Genomic DNA, 20,472 nt, shown 5'->3' with positions numbered 1-20,472 from the left:
ACTGTATCTGAAGTCGCTTTCCCGAAATTCAGCCTTGGTGCAGAATTACAGCCACTAGAGCCAGTCCCACAATGGTGGTTGGTAGGGTAGTCTCCAGAGAAGAAGTTGGTGATTTCATGGCGCAGATTAGAACCCAAATTGAAATGTAAGCAACTAAAATTGATGAACGTTAGAACATTGTGCCAAACTGGTTGTTATGACTGAGACTTATAAAGTGTCAGGTTTAGTTCCATCATAGTGTTAATAGTGTCAACACTTTTGCAAGTCACTCTTTCTGTGTCACGTTTTAATTAGAGCCCAAGCGCTGACAGCGGTGAAGGCCCTATTGAAACTGAAGGAATTATTATTATTACGGCAAATTAACTGCCTTTTTGAGGGGCTTAACATACTCAAAAACTAACCAAAATTGGCGGTCGCATCAAGACTGGTGAAGGGTTTCGGGAATAGGTGCACAAAAATGGCTCGCTAGCACCCCCTACAAAGTAAAAAAGAATTCTGCCCCTGCTGTACGTTTAACGTAGACTTGCGAAACTTGGTACACATATGTAGCATGTCAAGATGTACAAAAAAACTCATTGGAGCCATACCTTAAACCCAACAGGAAGTCTGCCATTTTTAATTGAAAGTTCAAAATTAGTGCGATTTTGGCCATTTCCACATGTTGTACTAATGAACAAGGAGCGGCGTCCGCCCGTCCAATGCTGCTTGCAGCTTTAATTAGGTCTGATCCTAGAATCGCCCCTGCCTCCCACCATTTCTGCCATATTTCAATTCCTTTCTTCTTAACCACAGCTTTTCCTTCACAGATAATCTTTTGGAGATATTTATTTTAAATTCTGGGATATGCACACATTCCTGTTTGTTCTTGTGTATGTATGTTGTGTTATGTAAATCTTTAGATAATTATAATAACTGTTTCTCAGGTAAATGCTTGTTTTAACTCCCACTTCCTCCATTCTCCATTCTCTTTTTTTTCCCAGGATATTAATATCTGCCTTTACTTCTGGAAAAAGCCATGGTGGAATGTTACTAACTGGGTTGGGTGTGGTGAAATCTAGGGCTGGGCGATATATCGATATAAACAAATATATGGATATATTTTTAAATGAGATATGGAATTAGACCATATCGCATATATCGATATAGTTCAAATGTGATCCTTGCTCCCATAGATATGTCGCCGTGAGGTTCTAAACATACGTCAAAACCCGCCGCCATCTTGGAACAGGGGGCCGAAGCATTCAGATCAACGCTAAAGATGCGGGACTTTTGTACTGCTTAATTATGTTCGATAGAGGAAATGAAAAGAACAAACAGCATGGATAACATTTAACAGGTGACAATGTGTTTTATGATTATATATGCCGCCGACCAGCAATCTGAGCTCGGCGGCAGCGGGAGGCGGGAGACCCCGCGGGCCGCCGCGCGCGTCTCTTCCCCGGGCAAAAACACAGCTTCGTCTCGCTGCTCGCGCCGGTCCCCCGCTGATCCAGATCGGACCAGCCAAATACAGAGTTGTGACCGGTAGGATCTTACACGTAGTACAGAACGAACTGTATGTCGATATCGGGCGGAAAGTTCCACTAAGTTTGCCGCGGCGGGCGGACGGAAAGAAGCTGGGGCAGCGACCGCTCGCGGCTGCAGGATCTGGAGCTCAGTGCCCGTTAAAATTACATGTAACGCTTAAATACATACAGAAATAAATAGTGGAGGAATGAGCCTGGACATTTCAGTCTGTTTAAACTTCACCTTGAAGCAGAAACTCTTAGTTCAGAAGGGTGAAGTTTCCGTTTGGACTCAGATCTGTGAACCGATCATAATAAATTTCTTTGTTTTGTAGTCGATAGTTCATCTTTTAGTTTACTTAAGTGGAAGCAGTATCAAGTGGAAGAATGGGACTATAACCTAGGCTTACAGGCATGAGGCATTACATTGAACAAAGTAGATTATATTAATATCAAAAGCTTAATTGACCTTTGGAACGAATCACAAATAGCCTATGGAGCTTTGATTTCAAAAAAGTTACTCCTGTTATACAGTATTTAGGTTTACATTTTATTGTTATTTGAACAGCTGAGCATTTAATCATGAACCAGGTGAAGAAACCGGTTTATTATTTATTTGATTTTGCAACTGTTTCTATGAAACTACTTGTGACATGTCATATTTGATTTGGGCTTTGACTGAACATTTGCTCTCACTTCGCGGAAAAAATATCGCGATATATATCGTATATCGATATTCAGCCAAAATATATCGGGATATGACTTTTGGTCCATATCGCCCAGCCCTAGTGAAATCTAAAGCTTCCATTTCATATTCCCTCACTCTCGCTTCCCTCGTCCATCCAAACCCAAGTCCCTGAAACTTGGAATACTCCCAACATTCCTGTATTGTCTCTTTTGTAGGGTTTTCTTTCCCACTTCCTTTTAATCAGATCCAATATGCCAGGGCAAGTTTCTCTCTTCTTAACTCCAGTGCTGTCTCTCCTGCTTCTATGAGTATTGCGTTAATGGGGGTTGATTTAATAGCTCCAATGCATACACGTAATGCTCTTTATTGTAATCTACATTTTTTCCAATATTGTTTTTGCCGCTGCTCCATAAACTACACAACCATAATCTATTGATGACCTCATGCATGCCCTATAGATGTCAGTTAATGACCCTGCACCCCAGTCATATCCAGCCACAGCTCTCAGCAGGTTTATGAACTTTTAGGATTTTGTTTCCAAGTGCTTTATGTGTGTTTTCCACGTATACTTACTATCAAACCATAGACTCAGGTACTTAAATTAATTTGCTCATATAATGTTAACCTTTCAGCATGACACTTGCACTTCTTTGTGAACATCATGTAACATGCTTGTTGATATCTTGAACCCGATTGATGTCAAAATACATTATTGTCATCAGTTCTTTCATTTTCAATGCCTTTTCTACCTCATTACTAACTCTAACTAGAGCATCTGTTGTGGAGCGTCCTTTTCAAAATCCATTTTGTATACCAGTCAGTAATCCTCTCTTTTCCAATATATGTGATATCCTGCAAACTATTATCCTCACCGCCATTTGCATAAGTGAGAGGTCAAAGCTATGGGCCTATAGGATTAGCTGGGTCCTTACCAGGTTTGTTATATGGTATTATTACTGCACTTTTCCAACTATTTGGTATCATTCCATCCCTCAAGATTTTATTAAAGAATCTTAGTACTAACTTAAATGATTGTGATTGTATATCCAGTGCCTAGCAAAGCTATGTTGAGTTCAGACATTGTAAAATCCACATCCAGTGTTGATGTACCATCCTCCCTTTTCAACTGCACATCCTTATTCCCTCTGAGTACAAGCTCTTTCTGTTGCTTATGGATATCAGTAAGGTGATCACCACTGTGTACTGCCACAAAAACACTTCTGACCTGACACTACCTAATCTTTCCTTTGTCTCACACTACCACCTCATTCTCTTGACCATATCTCCCCCTAACTCTACTCCTCTGCCTATGGTGGAAAATAACTCTCTCCAAATTCTCTTTTTGGTATATTTAATTGTCCTACTTGCCACTGTCCTTTTCCTTTGATAATCTATAACATTCTCTTGTGACAGATTCTTCTTCAATGCTCTAAATGCCTTGTTTCGTTCTTTTACAGCTCTGCTACAATCCTCATTCCACCAAGGTACCACTTTCTTCCTGCCTGTGACGGCCCTATCCACCGCCAGCATGTAATGTGGGGTAATGGGTTTAATTTTTACAAATGACTACAAACACATTTTTCTTAGAAATGTTTATTCTTTTCATAAATTGTTTGTTTTATAAAATTGTTAATTTGTACCTGTTTTCTGGTTTCTCCACATGCTGCTGTTGCTGAGCCATCTGCCAAAGGGAGAGCTGGAGTTTGAAATTGTCCTTTATACTCCACCACAGGAAGTGGAATGAACCAACTCTTGGCAGTGGGCAGGGGGACTCTGAACTACAAAATACTTAACAACCCAGCAGCATGTGGATACTTTGTTTGTGTTAGATTTAATATTGGGTTTTGGTAGTGTTTGTTTCTTTAGTAATCTCTTATGGTTGGTTGTGGGGTTTAATTTGGGTCTTGGTAATTGTAGTAAGTTACATGTTTTTCCCTTTGTGTTTTGGGTGGGCTAGTCTTGGGGAATATATACCCCTCTCTCCAGTGTCTCTGGAGGTCGGGTTTGTTTATGTTAAAGGTACCTGGCATTATTGTTATGTTGACCTCAGTTTTGTTAAAGACCCACGTCTAAGTATTTTTGTTGAAACTTTAATGGCTATAGCTGGCAAAAATAAAGCCTATATTTTTCTGAACAACAACCATGTGTCCTTGCCTATGCTGCTTGGTCCCTGACAATTGGTGGCAGTGGTGGGATGATTCAGTGTAAAGGACACAAGAGTTTTTTTTTGTGTTTTTGTTTTTTTTTCTCTTCTCGACACCTCCTTTTTTGTTAGAATGCCACGAGGAAGAGGAAGGGGAGTTGATCGAGGACAGCAATCAGAAACTGAGGGCCGAGCAAACAATGAGGCAGATGAAGGTGGAGGCACGGGCGTGGAGGACAAAGATATGGCAGAACCAACCATCGCTGACATGGTAATCATCTTTCGGACTCACATGGGGCAGCAGCAAGACCGTGAGGCCCGATGGGATCAGGAGGCAGCCAGGCAAGAGAAGAGGTTCAAGACACTTCAACACCTTCAAGTGGTTTTTGAGTGTCTCCAGGTTGCAGGACTCACTGTGAATGCTGCCAAGTGTACCTTTGCTAAAGCGGAAACGGAGTACCTTGGCCATGTCATTGGGAGAGGGGTCATCAAACCACAGGTGCAGAAGGTTCAGGCCCTCCAGTCTTGCCCACTCCCACAAACAAGAACCCAGCTCAAGTCCTTCCTTGGCATGTCAGGTTGGTACCACAAATTTATACCTAACTACTCTACCAGAGCAGCTGTGCTTACAGATATGACCAGTCCCAAAAAGCCCAATCAGCTCTGTTGGACAGAAGAGGGCGAAACGGCCTACAAGGATATTCAGCAGGTTCTGAGCAGCGATCCTGTGTTGCATTGCCCTGACTTCGAACAACCATTCATCCTGCAGACCGATGGCTTCGTGGCGCGGGCGGTGCTACTTCAAGGCCCAGAAGGGTCCCGTCAGCCAGTGGCGTATGTGAGTAGAAAACTGTATCCAAGAGAGGGGCGCTATTCTACAGTGGAGAAGGAATGTTTGGCAATCAAATGGGCTTTGGACTCTCTCAAATACTACCTCTTGGGGAGGGAATTTACCCTTGAGGTGGAGGATAAGGCGCGCTACATGGCTTGGTAGGATGAAGGACACGAACAGCAGAATAACCCGTTGGTACCTGGCCATGCAACCTTATAAGTTTGAAGTGCATCACATCCCAGGCAAGCTGAATGCTACGCGGACTACCTTTCACGCTGTCCCAGCGAGTAGACCAGGAGGGGGAGTGTGAGGGGGCCTTATCCACCGCCAGCATGTAATGTGGGGTAATGGGTTTAATTTTTTACAAATGACTACAAACACATTTTTCCTTAGAAATGTTTATTCTTTTCATAAATTGTTTGTTTTATAAAATTGTTGATTTGTACCTGTTTTCTGGTTTCTCCACATGCTGCTGTTGCTGAGCCATCTGCGCCAAAGGGAGAGCTGGAGTTTGAAATTGTCCTTTATACTCCACCACAGGAAGTGGAATGAACCAACTCTTGGCAGTGGGCAGGGGGACTCTGAACTACAAAATACTTAACAACCCAGCAGCATGTGGATACTTTGTTTGTGTTAGATTTAATATTGGGTTTTGGTAGTGTTTGTTTCTTTAGTAATCTCTTCTGGTTGGTTTTGGGGTTTAATTTGGGTCTTGGTAATTGTAGTAAGTTACATGTTTTTCCCTTTTGTGTTTTGGGGGCTAGTCTTGGGAATATATACCCCTCTCTCCAGTGTCTCTGGAGGTCGGGTTTGTTTATGTTAAAGGTACCTGGCATTATTGTTATGTTGACCTCAGTTTTGTTAAAGACCCACGTCTAAGTATTTTTGTTGAAACTTTAATGGCTATAGCTGGCAAAAATAAAGCCTATATTTTTCTGAACAACAACCATGTGTCCTTGCCTATGCTGCTTGGTCCCTGACACTGCCCTTTGTTGTTCTTTTTGGAATACTCAAATTTGCTGCATTTAAAACGTGTTCTATAATTTGCTTTGTGCATTTTTCTGCATTTCCTACTAATGTAACCAGGTTAACTGACTCCTCACAACATGATCTACATGTCCCCATTCTGCTTTCTCAAAGCACCATCTGGTAATTGTAAACCATTCTAGAATACAAATGTTTGTTGTGACTACAGTGAGAACTGGGAAGTGCTCACTTATGGTAGATTCACTCTTTACATGCCATTCACATGCATTCACTAAAGTCTGATACCAAGCATGATGTATTACCCCTATTCACATGTATTCTTACCCTGTCCATTATTTAGGCAGACCAATAATCTTTCTTCCATCATTTCTTCAACTATGTTCCCATTATTATCTGTATGGTTGCTACCCCATAGGCTATAAGCATTACAATCTCCACACCCTATTTATTTCCTGTAGACTGTTCCTGCCATTTCATTTAATCTGTTAATATTTAAATTTTTGCATGAATTATAAAAATTGATCACCTTAATATGAGCCTCTTTCCTTGGACTACAGATCTCACCCATTATACACTCCATATCCTCTGGGAAAGGGAGCTCCCTATATGCCAACCCATCCTTGAGAAAGGTAGCACGCCCTCCACCATTTTGGTTGTTAGATCTATCATTTTATTGTTTTTAATTGTTTTTAATGTACTATATATGCTGGTTTTAGTGTCTTTGAGTACCATGTAAAGCACTATATGAATAAAATGTATTATCATCATCATCATACCTTAAAGAACTGAACCATGATATAACAAAATTTAGTTGGGGTCATAACCAAGTTTCTTGTACACATACTACATCTAGAACTACATCTAATTAGTGAATATACTATAAATTCTTGACCATTAGCAATGAGGCTTCTGGCGTTCCATTGTAGTATGTAAATTACCACAATTAGTGTTCTAACCCTTAGCTTGTGTGTTTTCTCCATTTTCAGTTACTGTCAAAAGTTCATGTATCTGATCTGCTTTGATATCTCTTATATCAAGGAATCTTTCAGCTGCCTCCACAATAGCCTTGATTCTATCACTTTTCTTTTTTAACTGTGACACAACATTGATAGTGTGACAAATGAAAACCACAAAGTATACTCTCTTCATTACTAATGTATCATCATCATCATCAAAATTGCATTTGTGATCACAAGTATCCTGTGTATGGGTTGGAGTCTGTGTTTGGGCTTGATTAACTGGTATTATGTTTCTTTGGACCATTCCATTGGGGTTTTTGTTATTTGATCCCGTTTCTCTCACTTTCTTTAGTGCTTCTGCATACGATACTTAGAATCTTAACCCTCTGGGCTTCTCTGGCTTATCTCTGCACTTCACATCCTCCAAACACAGCACTATGCTCTCCTCCACAGTTACAGCATTTAACCATTGCATCCACATCTAGTGCACCTTTGCTGTGCACCCCATTCTTTGACATTTATATTTATAGAACCTAATAGGTTTAGGGATGTACTCTCTCACACTGTAATTTCTGTATCCTATTTGCACTGATGTAGGGAGGGTTCTCTCAAATTGCACTACCACTGATAGTGTTTCCTTTAGTGATCCATCTCGTTTACTTTTTAGCCATGTGGCTTCAATCACTTTACCTCCAAATCACAGATTGCCCGTACAGGTACAGACAGCTATGAAGATTATGGGGGTCAAAAACCATCTGTCCCCCCAGCCAATTTATGAGCAGTCGGTTATCAGACAGGCACAAAAAATAGTTTCCGACCCGACTCACATACTTCACCCAGAATTTCAGCTTTTACCGTCTGGTAGAAGATTCAGGGTTCCTAGATGCAGGCTGAACCGACATAAACACTCATTTGTGCCTATGTCCATTAAGCTTCTTAACACTAACATGTAGGCTGGTTGGGTTGTGTCCTATGTTGTCGTGCGATAAGTAGTGTACTGCATGCAGGGCTGGACTGGGACAAAAAATTGGCCCTGGCATTTTTGGCCCAGGCGGCCCACACCCACCGTGATTGGTCAGACAGATTCCCTGCAGATAGTCCTCTTAAAATATGCGTGCATGCTATGATATGAGTTGCCTAGTGTTCAGCGTTCATGTGATCGTTTTGGATCCTTCAAGAGGGGTGTCAAGACTTATCTGTTGGTCTTACACTTAAATAATTCATTCATTCTTAGAGTTATGATTTGTATATTTATGGTATTTTTATTAGTTTTTATTATTGATATTGTATTGTCATTATTGATATTATTACTATTTTGCTTAATATTGGCTTAGCAACTTTAAAAACAGTTTACTGTTAATTTTTAACTATTTTTAACTATTGTAAGATTCATATTTTGTCACTTTGGACAGAAGTGTCTGCTAAATAATATAACCATAACTATAACCCTTCCCAAAAGCTACAATAAAGCTGAAAGTAGTACAGTATATACCCTGGAAAAGAGCACCAATACAAGAGAAGTTAATTAAGCCATTCAAGGAACACTGATGCTTATATCGCAAAAGTTATTGTATAGATCACACAGACTTTCCAGCTAGCCAACAGGCTAACCGCAGCATTTTCAATGTAAGCTTAAGCAGTTAGGTTACCTGACAGCCACTAACTTTAATGTTACAGCCAAACTGCTTGTTATCATTATGATGTGACAAACGAACACACACACACACACACACACACACACACACACACACACACACACACACACACACACAGCCTCCCTCCCTTCATGAATGTCCCTGTTAATTTGCCTACTCCTTACCACATCGTCATCTACTTTCTCTTCCATCTTTTTCCTCACTTGCGTCCCCATGGCCCTGTCATGGTCACTGGGCTTCTCTCCCTGTCATGATCTGTTTCTGCTTCTCTGTATAGCCAGCCACCTCTCCTCCTCCTCCTTCCTCCTCCTCCTCCTCCTCCTCCTCCTCCCTTCCTCTACTTCAGGTAATGCTGATGTTGAAGCAGCTACTACAGCCCCAAACATGTCCGACATTTTTGAGGAATCCGCGGTACCCGGATTCTTAATCTTTTTCTCCTGTAATTTCTCTGCACCTCCCTTGCACTTTGGTGGTCGTTTGTCCATTTTAACGTAAATGCTAAACTTCCAGCATAACTACAGGTCGTGTCTCAGGGCCGGGAGGCGTGGCCATAGTGGGATTTAGAATTTGCGCCCGGAATGGGGAAGGGGGATCCTGGATTTGATTGGGTCAGGCCAGTGCCAATAAAGAAAATTAACCAATGGGCCGCAGTGAGTTCTTTATGGGCCGGCCCGGCCGAAAAATAAAAAAAGGCCTATTTATATCGGCGGTTCGGCCCAAAAGCCCGTCGGCCCACCGGGAAAATGCCCGGTATGCCAGATGGCCAGTCCAGCCCTGACTGCATGGGCTATGTGGAAATGTGTAATTTGTGCAATATGTGGGCTATTGGGGTGTCCTTTATGTCATTTGTACAATACATAGGCTATTGGTGTTGTGCAATATGTTAGTTATGCAATACGTAGGCTATTTGGGGTTGTGCGTTATGTCATTTGTCCAATAGGCCTACGTAGTCTGTCGAGGTTGGGCATTGCCTGCTTCTTTTTTGTTTCGCCTGCTGGATTTTTTGGACTCACTTTTGTTGTTTGGACTCCTTATTTAAATAAATCCTCTACCGCTAACCTGCTGCCTGCCTACCTGCCTTGCCTCTGCATTTTGGGTCCACCATTCCCTGGTCCTCCCTGCTACACCATAACAAGCGTATTGTGGAATTTGTGCGATATGTAGGCTATTGGGGTTGGGCAATATGTTAGCTGTGCAATATTATACTGTGCAAGGGCTGTGCCACACATATTGTGGAGAATACAGTTGACGGGGTTGTTTAATGGGAAGTGCCAATTAAAGGAATAGTTAATGCGCTTATTATACACTATCTCACAAAAGTGAGTACACCCCTCACATTTTAGTAAATATTTCATTATATCTTTTAATGGGACAACACTGAAGAAATTACACTTTGCTACAATGTAAAGTATTAAGTTTACAGCTTGTATAACAGTGTAAATGTGCAGTCCCCTCAAAATAACTCAACATACAGCCATTAATGTCTAAACCGCTGGCAACAAAAGTCAGTACACCCCTATGTTAAATTCCCATAGAGGCAGGCAGATTTTTATTTTTAAAGGCCAGTTATTTCATGGATACTATGCATCCTGATAAAGTTCCCTTGGCCTTTGGAATTAAAATAGCCCCACATGATCACATACCCTTCACCATACCTAGAGATTGGCATGGGGTACTTTCCATAAAATCATGTCTGAATTTGAACATGTGACCGCTCCTTGGCAACACTTCCTCCACCCACTGTAGTGCCCAAATTATAGCTATTAGCTCTGTTGTACAAACCGATACCCCCTCAGTATCATTTAAGCTGTACAATTTCAAGTTGAGGAATATAAAAAGCAAAGCCTGACTTCCCAGTTTGTGCAGCTTGAGATCCATCTTTGTAAATCTAAAGATAGATGTCTCTTAATGATTACCCAGCCTTTGTTTCACCAACCCCAGATATACAGTACACTACTTTCAAGATGTTTTATATTTTCCTATATACTGACGTCCATTTCTGGGGTGGGCAGCATCCATGGAGGTATAACTGCCCAGTACACTTGCAGGGCCACACCTACCTCTCCTAGTCCCATTTTCTCGACCTTTTTGCTGATGTTAAACAAAATACACTCTTTCTTCCTTTTCCCTGATGTACACTCCCAAGCATTATTATTATTATTATTAATGGCATCTCCCCCATCTCAACCAGTAAAGCTGGAACTGGAGTTGTACGAAGGGCCCCACAACATAATCTCAGAGCCTTGGGCTGTATTACATCCAGTTTGTTTAAATGTGATACAAATGCTGTTCCATAACATACAGCCATAGCCTATTCCTGACCTTATCATTGCTCTGTAAATCATTAGTAGTGAATCCCTGTCAGCACTCCATGTACTACCATTTATCACTTTCTCAAACTTATAAACATTATTGATCTGTTTCCCCCATGTTAGCCTCTCATCAAAGTGCACTCCCAATAATTTGAAATCCTTAACCCTTTCAATTGCTTGTCTATACATAAACAATTACATTCACTTTTGTTACCAAATATTACATATTTTAATTTATCCACTGAGATTTTTAAATCCCCACTTTTCACCCCAGCTAGTTACCTTGTTTAGGGCTACCTGCATTTGCTCAGTTGTTTGTTTGATATGTCTGCCCATTTTCCAGATGGTCCCGTCATCTGCAAATGGGGAAAGTCCGAAACTGGTCACAATATCCTGAAAAATATCATTTATCATAACGTTGAATAGAATTGGACAAATTACACTTCCAAGTGATTAGTCAAAAGTAGGCTATGCACTATTGAGTGTACTTAAGTAACTAATACTTAAAACTAGTACTTAAGTACAGTTACAAAGAATTTGTACTTTGTTACATTCTACCACTGAATTTTGGCCCTATAAATAGCGACCAATCACCAAATAACGCAAGATTTAATCAGTTTAATTGCTAATGTAAATTGCAGTGTTAGTGTTTTTGCATAATATGATTTCTTTTTCAACAAATGATCAGAAATACATTACAGTACAATACTATCATTGTAAACGACTGTAGAATTAAATAAAATGCAGTAACCAATCATTTGGAGCAAATTGTCATCACTCAAATGTGCGTAAGAGTGCTTTTCAGTGTTCGTAGATTTTGTTCTTAGCTAAGAACAAATCCAAGTTAAGAAAACATTAGTGAATGCCAGAATCTTCGTAAAAAGTTCGTAAGAAGGGTTTAAGAACACATTTCTTCGTAAGAACGGTTGGTGAATGAGGCCCAACATAAACTGTTGTTCCACTTATCTGTTGTTCCCTCCCCATTTACAATATCAAGGCCACTATAACATCTGCTAGAGAATTTCTCCCATTCTGCCTTGTTATGATTAAAATATTCTGGTCTTGCTTGCTCTTCAGTTAAAAAAGTTTTCCCAAACCTCAAAAGTAAAGTAAAGTGATCACTACCCATTGTGTACCTATCCATAGAATCCCATTCTCCTACCCTTGCCAATTCACTGGATGCCATTGCAAACTAAACCCCCTTTTTTTAATAAAACCTTTTTTAAAAAAAAAAAAAAAAAACCCCCCCAAAAAAAAATTTTTTTTTAAATCTCTTTCGTTCTGCTACCCACGTTCTGCCCCTATTTGTTCCATAACCTCCTCCAGATCTACCATGCTGATTAGGTTTCCCCACACACTCACCACCACAGACTCTAGAGAAAACTTAATTTCCACCCTCTGGTACTGCACATTAGATCTTACAAATGTTGCACACCCTCCTCCTGATTTTCCCTTTCGATCCTGTCTAAATGTTTCATACCCTGGCACCACAAAGTCTAAACATGGTTTAAGCCATGTTTCCTGAACACACAATACAGCTGGTTTATACTCTCCTTTAAGTACATCCACAAATCTTTTAAACCCCTGCCCATTTGCAATTAAGCTCCTTGCGTTCCATTGCAAGATGTAAAACGTCAACAGATTAATTATCATCATGTTCATTCACAACCATTTTTGCCTCTTTACCACTTTCCTCACTCCTACCTGTGGACCTCCTCTCCCTCCCTCTCTCCTGCACCTCCAACTTCTGTCTCATGAACATATGCAACTCCTCTGGGCCTAGTTCAGCCTCCTCAAGAAACCTTTCAGCAGCATCTACCACAATCTTAATAGCATCTGGCCTTTTGGTTATATTTCTAGCTGCCCATATCACATCTACCATGAATGCAAGAAATGACTGCTTTTCCTTTATCTGCATTGTTCCCCTTTTTCTGGCAGTGCAATAACACTGGTCCCCACTGGCCTGTTAGCTTCCCCTGAGCCCTTCACTTTTCTTAATGCATCTGCATATGACATGTTCTCTCCAACTCTAACCTTTTCCACTTCCACAGCTATTAATACTCACACCCCCTGAAAGAAGTTATGTTGTTACCACCACAATTGCAACACTTTGTTTCCACAACCTGACATTGTGCAAAGTCATGGTCCCCCCCACAATTTCCACATCTCCTATTCCGTCTACATGCAGCTGCCACATGCCCAAACCCTTAGCATTGCAATGGAGGATGTCTGTACTCTCACTGGTGTTGTCCGCGAGGCCAGATGAAAACCCAGAAACAAAGAAATAGCAGAATCTATGTCATTTCTTGCTTTACAACATATATAGCGTTGTCAGTATTAACAGAATAACCATATAATCACTTAGATAGATGGGTTTTGAAAAGCAAACTATATCATTGCTTAGAGTGTGTGTGTTGAAAACTCAAAAAAATAACATATATCTTGCTTACATATTAATCTGTTTTTTTGCTTACATACTGATCTTTTTTGCATTTTATGACAGAAAGAGCTCTCATTGAGAAACTGTGAAGAGTGTAGGAAAGCCCCTAGACAGATAAGAGCACAGGCAGGAGCTGCGGCCTTGACCGGTGCATGGAGCTGTGTGTGTGTGCGTCTTGAAGGCACATGTGTGGCCATACACAGCACACGAGCTGTAGAGTTCATGAAGTTCATTACTGTAACGTTATTTGTGAAGTGTTTCCTACATTACCTTACAAGGATAGGGAAGTACATATAGTACGTACCTTTTGATAATTTTGGGAGGAGTAAAATGTTTTTCGTGTATAAATATGAGTGTTTTTGCCGAGTAGCGGCCCCTTTTCGGGTGCCCTTTCTAGGTGCCTTTTGAGCCCTTTTGGGCTCTTTTACCCAAAAGCTTTACGTGGCTTCGGGATGCCATGAAGCCTTCTCCATCTACCCTTGCACTTTCTGTTGCATTGGGGAAGATTCATTATGCCTCTCTCAGCTGTAGAGGGGTTTCCTTGCGCTCGCTGAGTGTAAGGGAGGAGAAAAAGAATTAAAGCTGCAAGCAGCGATGACGGGCCCTCGCTTCTTGCCCCGGGGGGTACTGGCAAATGCAACATCACATGTAGACCACACATTCTAAGTTTCATGTAAGTCGCAAAACTTTTGCCAAGATATAACCGTTCATGTTTCCACACCCACCTACAGGAAGTTGTTCCTCCATAACTTGCGCATTGTGTTAGCTATCAAAATTCTTTTGATCATTTTTAGTCACGAGGGTCAACCGAGTCTATATCCAAGTTTTCGTGCAGATTGGACTCACGGCCCAGGAGGAGTTAGACAAAGTATGTTTCCCATATATCGCGATGTGAATAATTAATAAAAGAAATTCTAACAGCGCCATCTAATGGCCGATGCACTATAAATTTGGCGTGGATGCTCAAACCCCTATACGGAACAACTTTGTCATATTTGGTGTCAATCGGGAATAAATCTTGTTAAGATACGCAACTTCCTGTTTCGACAGCCCCCTAAAGGAAGTTGGTCCTCTGTAACTTGCGCATTGTGTTAGCTATCAAAATTCTTTTGATATATTTTTGTCATGAGGGTCCACCGAGTCTACATGCACATTTTTGTGCAGATGGGACTCATGCTCTAGGAGGAGTTAAAAAAAGTAGGTTTCGCTCAAAGCAAATTAGCTAATTAATTAAAAAAAATTAAAACAGCGCCATCTAAAGGCCAATTGACGACATATTTGGCAAACAGCCTCATTGGCACATGAGGAACAACTTTCTTAAGTTTTGTGTCCATTGGAATAGCCGTTGGCAAGATATAACTATTCCTGTTTCCACTCCCACCTACAGGAAGTTGGTCCTCCATAACTTGCACATTGTTTTAGCTATCAATATTCTTTTGATAACTTTTTGTCACGAGGGTCCTCCGAGTGTATATGCAAGTTTTTGTGCCGATCGGACTCACGTCCCGAGAGTAGTTAGACAAAGTAGGCTTCCCACATGTCAATATTTTGATGATTAAATAAAAAAAATTAAAAATGGCCGATTGCAGCCAACTTTGGCACAGTTGCTACACAGGCAAGGAGAAACATCCTTGTCAAGTTTCGGGGCAATCGGAATAATTGTTGTTAAGATAACGCAACTTCCTGTTTAGACAGTAAGTTGCTATAACTTCCGCATTTTTTCAACTATCAAAATTCTCTGGATAACTTTTCATTATGAGGGTCAACAGATACTTCCTGCAAAGATTCAAGAAGATTGAAGTCACGGCCTAGGACGAGTTCGAAAGAATGTAAAACACCTGAAAAATGCATAATTAAAAATGGCCGCCTTCCGGTTGGGCGGAGCTAATGAATGTAAATGGGAAATATGTCTGCAATGATTAGAGCAATACGGGTATTAAATCTGGTGAAGATCGGAGCAACTATGTCCAAGTTAAGGCCTTCTATGCATTAGGGGGCGCTATGGAGCCCGCTTACAGGTATGGGCCAAATCGCTGTACAGTCTCGTAAAGCCCACAGGTGTTTATGTGGGCGCCAATTTTTGTGAGTTTTCGTATATATTGAGGCCGTCAAAAATGTGCCCAAGGGCTAAAACCAATTAGGGTCACATAGGCCACGCCCACTTTGACCAGTCTGTAGTCTACCTTACTAGAGGGGTGGCCTCATGAGTGGCCCTAGATGGTACCCATCAAATTTTGTAAAAATCGGATGAGCAGTTCATGAGGTATAAACTTTATGTACTTGTAGTGCCCCCTAGTGGCCAATGTTCGTAAAATGTGTGGGGCACCTCCAGAGGGGCATGGCAAACAAGAATCTTAAGTTTTGCGTTAATAGCAATTATTTTGGTTGAGATATGGCAAAGTTGGTGTTTTCATACTTAGCTACACACATTTGTTTGTACGTAATATGTGCAATTTTTATCCTATAAAAATTCTTTGGATAATTTTTTGTCAGGTCTGTCTAGAGATGCTACCTGCCAAGTTTCATGCAGATCGGTCGTACGGCCTAGGAGGAGTTCGGCAAAGTAGGTTTTCAATAAATCGCCACTTTTCACGCATAAAAGTCAGGAGGAAATGGGCGTGGCCTATATCAGGAGATTCAGCTGGATCCAGGGAATGCGAAGGTATATGGTTTTTGAATGTGCGATGTACGGCTTGTGAGTTATAGGGCCAAACGCGGGTTTTTCTGCAATAGCGCCACCTAGTGGTGTATATGAGTAATTATTTTGAATCTTTGCCATTTTCACCAGTTGTGACATGTTTGCAAATTGTTGTGAGTTTTCGTGCATGCTAACCCCCTCAAAAATGTGACAATGGACTCGGAAAAATAATCTGTCGAAAAACAATAGGTTCCTTCGCACTTTCAGTGCAAGGCACCGTTGGGGCCTTGCACTTTCGTGCTCGGGCCCTAAAAAAGACTATCTCTGAGAAGCGGCTTCGAATACCTCTGTTATACAGAGGCCAAAAAGTGCTCTTCTCTCTTAGTTTACCCAGACGCACTTTTCGCTGCGTTTTGGGGAAGATTTATTTGCCCCTTTGACACCAGAGAGGAGTTTACCTGCACTCATGTGAGTGTGGGAGAAGCGGAGCCAGGAGGAAAAGAGAAGCAGCCTTAAATACCTCTGTTAGAGCGGAGGCTTTATCCTTATTTTTATTTTTATTTTGTAGAGGACCACTTGCTTTTAATTTCTGCTTTTGTCACAAAATAATAAAAATCACCTGAGTCCGACTTTGGACTAGGGGAGCCAATCTTTGACGGGCAACTGGCGTTCGTCCGTACGGCAAAAGAGGGCACTAGTAGGGCCGGGGGTTTGCTGAGGGGAAGGCAATAAAAAGGGGTTGGCTCGGCCACAGCGAGCGACGCGATGCCTCAGCGAACTGCCACACCGGTCGACACTGGGAAACTCTGATATACCCCATGTATACTCTTGGTGGTATGGTTTCTTGCTTAAAGGTAAGCTACACAGCTGTGCCATCTTTTTTAAACCGACCGCCGCTGATGCTTCCTGATCAGTCACTCCACAGTCGACACGCTCATCGTCCAAACGTTTTCCATCGGTTCTAACCGTTCTAACCGTCTCTGCTTTTATCATTGACCCAATTCAGGGGCTGCATCCTTCGGAGGTCACAGCCTATAAGTCTACACTATGTCTACATCATGTACCAGAATATTTTGGGTTGATGTTCAACATTTTACAAGACAGAAAACTGGGCAATTCAATTTCAGGATAAATAAATTCTTATATGTATATTTTGAAGGTGATGAGATGAGGAAAATATGTTAATTTTATGAACAGTTAATTTTACTATTAGAAAAATTCCACATAACCAAGAAGAAATAGACGGACTTCTTTTTTCAAGAATTGCATCTACATGGCAACACTATAAGATGCATTAAAAATAAGAAGGCAATTATTTCTAGATGATACATTGATTTGATCATATGAATGCCCTTTTTTTTGTTGTCTTTTCTTTACCATGCCTGGATATGCAGTGGCGACTATGTGTTTATATGTATACCAGTCCAATTAGTCTCGTACTCTGAAAGGGTAAGTTCCACATACACAAGCACTGTTTTATAAGTCTCCCTCTAATATAAATGACTTTGCCTGCAATGCTACCAAGTCGTGAGTCGTGACTTGAAGTCATAACTTACGGGCTAAAAATTGTGTCTGGAATGCAGCGGTGCATGTGGGCATGGCCTATTTAGCATTATATCCTTAATTATGACGTTGGTGTGGCCTGAAATGAGATGGAAACATAAACATTGTCACCACAACTGTAAGTGATGTGGTAATGCTTCCCAAAAAAAAAATTATGATGATCGTGGGGCTATAACTTAAGGCCAAAAAAGTTAAAACTTTGAAAGGCCACGCCTCTCACACGGAGAGTCCAATCGACTTAAAATTTCACATTATCACACAAGTCAAGCTCAGTGTGCTCTACAAAAAAGTCTCTTGGACCATAAAGGTCTGCCATGATGTTTCATGGAGAACTGAATGTAGCCTACGTACACATTTTCATTAAAATCTGATAAAGGGGGGCGAAATGGCGGAACTTATTGAATTGCTGCATTTATTGTATTGTTGAAAGAGGTGTGTGCTTGGTCTCATCCCTTTTTCTACAGAATTAAAGCAGCTGAAATGACTTTGCAGAATGTCACATTTCCTCATACTAGACAAAAAAATAGTTCTCTGCTTGAACTCCACTTACCGGTCTCAACAGGCTGGAAATCTATTCAATAACAATGATACCCTGTGACCAAGAATGGCAGCTAAGCTTTTACAGTGTCTCGCTGTACACAAAGTAATTTGACAATTATGACAGGATACAAAACAACATAAGGAAAAGAAAGTAGCACAAAAATACAAATGGGCTAATATAAGTGTTGGAAAGGGTTGTTCAGTTTTTCTTCCCCTTTTCAGGGTAGGTTTCATATGAACACTTTGTTGACCTTGAAAAGTCCACATATTGACGCATTCACATTTTATTGCAAATGCATTACCCTCTTTCAGCTTGCTTCATATTTGGTGTGCTCTCCTGTTCGCAGCTACAGAGGCAAGGCTGCTGACCAAACCCAGAACATGGGACCAGTGGTGGACTGGTCATCTGGACCAGCAATATTTTTCAGACTGGAAAACATAAAAAGGCTCAGACTGTTTGGTTGTCCAGTGATCATTCGCAGGAATCACTTTCTGGTGTATACCTTTTCACAGGGCTCGAGTTATAATCTGAGCTTCGTTGGGGTCTCTAAAATAACTAACGCTTTGTTTTGTTTGGTGGAGTTAAATAAAAAAATAGTACGACTGTTCACGGCTTGCACACTCATCAGCAGTTGGTGCAATCTAATATATGGTGCGTAGTTCTTTTGAAAAAGTGTTTCTTTAAGCATATTTATTGTGTTAACGTAAACAATAGTGAATATATTTAAAAATGCATTATTTGTGATTAAAATAATGGTTGTTGGTGTTAGAAAATCGTGTTCCTTTGACTATTTGTTAATTATTTGAACATTTCTCTGAATGCATCTGTTCAAAATTGTGTCACTGTTGTATGAGCTATGACACTGAGGTGTAGTTAGATTACCTACAGTATATAAAGGGTTTTTGTCTCATTGATTTATAAGCTGTAGAGAGGCTTGAGACTATTTATAAATTATGTATGTTAAGTGAGTAAAGTATATGTCAGCTTGTCATTGAAGGGAGACAATATGTTTGAATGACTATTGAAGGACAAGTTAAATATACAGAGACATTAATTACATAAAACCATTGCAATATATCATTTTAACCATCTCCGTGTTTCTTTGTGTTCTCTATGTGCCAAGAAAATTATCCATTACATTGGAAATGTATTAGTGACCTACACGGATGTATGATTTTTCTGCTTTCATGGGAGCTCAGACCCCTCCTTATGGGAGCTCACCTCCTTGGCTCCCACTCGAACCCTGCCTTTCAAATGTCACAAAGCTTCCACAGGTGTTCCCTCTAAACCTTGATATAGAATGACCTTTATCTGTTTATTTACAAAACACAAACAAATCAAAGCAACAACATTCACTGTAGCCAGTATATCACAAATGCAGTTACAGATGAACAGGCTACTGACATTGCAATCAAAACATTCTGTTGTTTAGGTACAGTATGAGAGAATGTTGATTACCATTATACAAGAAAGAAAGGGGCTTGATCAAGGACCTTTACCATCAAAATCACGATAGTCACACTTAGCCACATACATTTTATACACCTTTCATAAATATTTACATTACATATTACATTTGACTAAAATAGAAATCAACAATGCATAGGGATCATCTTTATGGTAATAAAGGGTCTATAACATAAAATTGTTGCATTTCAACTCAGAATTTAAAATAATTGTTATACATACTAATAATAGTATAAAGTATAATACTTTCTTTTCTCCTATTTGAAGTATAGCACTTGCAGTATATATACCTAACCACCACAGTACATTAAATGGCTCAGTTGTATGCTGCATTTCTGCAATGAAGTATACAGGAGTACATCGGATAACGTTTTAATGCATTCAGAAAATGGTCTTACTTACATTTTTAGCATGTCAACAAGGCAATTTTCCAAATAATGCAATTATTCTGTTACCTGCTACAGAATCCACAATAATGCACACATTCAGCAATCTATTTTTGTTGTGTTATGATTTCTATATATTTTTTGTGCATTGTACTGCCCAAGTAGCAGAAGTAGTAGTGCTTTGCCTTTCTGAGAATATAGTTCCAGTATGTATACGGTTAGAAGATGGCTGTGTTTCATGTGACCTTGTTATTTGTACACGCTGTGACTATACAAATCACAACATGTAAATAGGAAAATGTTGGCATTATTTTGTCACTTATTGGGAGCAGTAGGCTAGTTGAAACCGGTTACCT

The sequence above is a fragment of the Perca fluviatilis genome, chromosome 12 (genome assembly GCF_010015445.1).
Source record: "Perca fluviatilis chromosome 12, GENO_Pfluv_1.0, whole genome shotgun sequence".
Classification (NCBI taxonomy): Eukaryota; Metazoa; Chordata; class Actinopteri; order Perciformes; family Percidae; genus Perca; species Perca fluviatilis.
This window is presented reverse-complemented; position numbering follows the sequence as displayed.